General features: G+C 41.0%; 1 non-coding gene across 1 annotated transcript; it reads left to right on the top strand.

Annotated features, from left to right (window-relative positions):
* The first annotated feature begins 2,366 nt into the window (after window positions 1-2,366).
* LOC119948535 lies at window positions 2,367-2,504 on the top strand. Its single transcript, XR_005456925.1, has one exon. It is a non-coding gene; the product is annotated as a small nucleolar RNA SNORA7 (small nucleolar RNA).
* The last annotated feature ends 255 nt before the right edge of the window (window positions 2,505-2,759 follow it).

Genomic DNA, 2,759 nt, shown 5'->3' with positions numbered 1-2,759 from the left:
AACTTTCCCAAGATCATAAAGCAGGCAGGTGGCATAACTGGGTTTAGAACTCAGATCCTCGGATTCCCAGACCCATGCTCTTTCCACTAGGCTATGCTACTTCTCCAGAGCCTTCTCTCCTTCCAGCTCAGTTTGAGTGAGACATCCCATATTGGTGGGTCGGTCATTTTTTTTTTTTTAGGACATGGTGGGGTCTAGCTTGCCACCTGAGAGGTCGAAGGCAGAACTCACTAGGGGCCCAGTTCCAAGCAGGATAATGTGAAAGAACAGTTCAGACTCTAAATTTTGGCTAGTTCCCTGGAGACCACACTTCTGTCTCCATTTGAACCCTGGAAAATTACTCATCTTAGATTAATTGGAAAGGTTTATGATGGAATTTCTTGGCTGGGAAACCTCACAGAGTGATGCTAAAAAGAGACCCAGAGTTGAGAATGAAAGCAAAACTGAAAAATAAGCAATAAAATGCAAGCAACATTGATAGAGTATTACTATAATGCATTCCATATAAGGAACTTCATTAAAAGCGTAGGTTGGTGGAACTGAAATGGGAAATGATCATAACCTTTTATGTTTTTTGGATCTAAGTGCAGGGCTGGTATTAGGAAAAGGGATCAGGCAGTGCCACAGGTGAGCTATTACAACAATCTCTCACCTTGGAGGATCAAAATTGAGATTTCTTAACTTAAAGAAAAATAATGTGGGGCTTTGCCTGAGCTCCATTTATTTACATTAGAGAGCAAGCTGGTGACAATATTCTGATAATCTCAGTTTAAGGAAAACTGAGCTGGATGTTGGCCTTATGAGGAAACTCATTGCTTGGCTGGATGAGCAACTGCTCCTGACTTCATTGACTCAGGATTAGAGAAACTATCTGAAGGTGGGGTAGGGATGGAAGGAGAGGGAGCGAGACAGAGACAGAGAGAGAGAATATTGAGCAAAGTCAGGCAGAATAAGAAAAAGAAAAGGTGGAGCCAGCTTTTGACGTCCAGCCAAGGTAGACGGGACAGGTCTTGCTTCAGAGCCTCTGAGCCTGAATTAGTTGACAAAGATTACTGCTGACTACCTTGAGACTTATCCTTGTCTCTCCCTGGAGGCTGAACATGCTCCCTCTGCTGTGACCCTGAACCTGCATTCCTCTGAAGGACAAGACCAGATCTAGAAATCAAATTTGTGTTTTCTGTCTCTGCTAGTTCATCCAGATAAAAAATCTAAATGAGAAGGGTAAGTGTTTTTTTATTGTGTTTCCTTACTCAGAATGTAGCATTAATTTCCAAAGATTGTCCAGACCAGAGCTTGGGAATCAAGCTGTAGAGAGAGAAAAAATATCAAGACTCATAGGGTCTTAGCATATTGCATCAAATTATTTAACAGTCAATTTTACATACAATGAAATGTAATTTTTAAAAATCCCTCAACTTCCTTAAGGGATACTCTCTTTCTGACAGTGCTACAAGCGGTTGACTATTATGGTCTTAGGTTAATAAATAGGTATGCTCTAACTTTGATAGTTAATTAGATTTCCCATTTGGCTAGCCTGTTCTGAAGATTGTGCCTGAGACTGGGTCATATTTTTTAAAAAGTAGCAAGGCCCACACAGCATTTTGCTTGCAAGTCAGATGAATGTGCAACTCAAACTGATGTGGGTATGCAGATGAAGCTGTCATTGCGTGAACATGTTCAAATGACCCATAACCGTTCTTAAAAGAAAGAAGAAACATTTTTTTTTCTCTTATTTGGTCTTTTGGTCCCCAACATACGAGGGAAGAAAGAGAGAGAGAAAATCATCTTGTTGCATTTGGCTTCATTTGAAATATTAAGGTACGGAGAATACCAATATCCCTCTGAGTGCATTAGGACTTAAGTTAATATGGAATGAAAAGGCACTCGCAGATCCCTATGGACTTATGTGGTTTTTCATGGTAAATCATTGAAAGAGTAGAAATTTGCAACATTGAGTGGCCCTTAGGTTTCCTTTGGGTGTGGCATTTGACAGATTAATTAAAATTTACCATTGGAAGAGGCTAGATAGAAAACCATTTATTTGCTATCTCCTTTCTCCAAATTAGAATTAGAATTAGAATATTTAAACTGTTTTTCTCTTTCTTTTTATGGGCTCATATCCTATAGCACAAAGATTTCTCCTGTTGGAGTCTTGTTCTCTCCCACACAATTTGTCCACGAGCTATGAATGTCTAAGGACAAAGTTTATGCCGCCTGCCTGCTTTGTGATCTTGGGAAAGTTACTTCACTTGCCTCAGTTTCCTCATGCGTAATGATAGGATCTTTACCAGCACAATTCATCTAGTGCTCTGACATTGCTGTTTTATCAAGATTCACAAGAAATTTTTAGAAATAGTAGATAGCATTCCCTCTCAGGGTCACACCTGGAGAGTTTCCAGTACTCTACCAGTCTCGGCTAGGGGAGGGAGAGTCAAGCACAGGCCTATCCATTCCATTCCTAGCTTAGGCAGTGGCTAGCAAGTGAAAGGCTATTTGCTACAAATCAAAACTCACTCATGCTGGGCAGCAGTGGCATGAGAGAGAATCGAGGGCGGAGACTCGAGTTTATTGCGTGGAAGGTAGCAGTGGTAAACCACTTCCACATTTGTACCAAGAAAACTCTATGGATACACTACCAGAATTATTGCACATGGAGAGCGGGACATTCTGGGAGAGACGTGTCCGTGGTGTCTCCACGGGTCGGAAACGACTTGACGGCATAAAACAAGACAAGATAGTTTTACTCCTGCATTTTCCAG

This window comes from Tachyglossus aculeatus, chromosome X4 (genome assembly GCF_015852505.1).
Source record: "Tachyglossus aculeatus isolate mTacAcu1 chromosome X4, mTacAcu1.pri, whole genome shotgun sequence".
Lineage (NCBI taxonomy): Eukaryota > Metazoa > Chordata > Mammalia > Monotremata > Tachyglossidae > Tachyglossus > Tachyglossus aculeatus.
The sequence above is the reverse complement of the archived record's forward strand: the minus strand, read 5'-3'. Positions and strand labels throughout refer to the sequence as shown.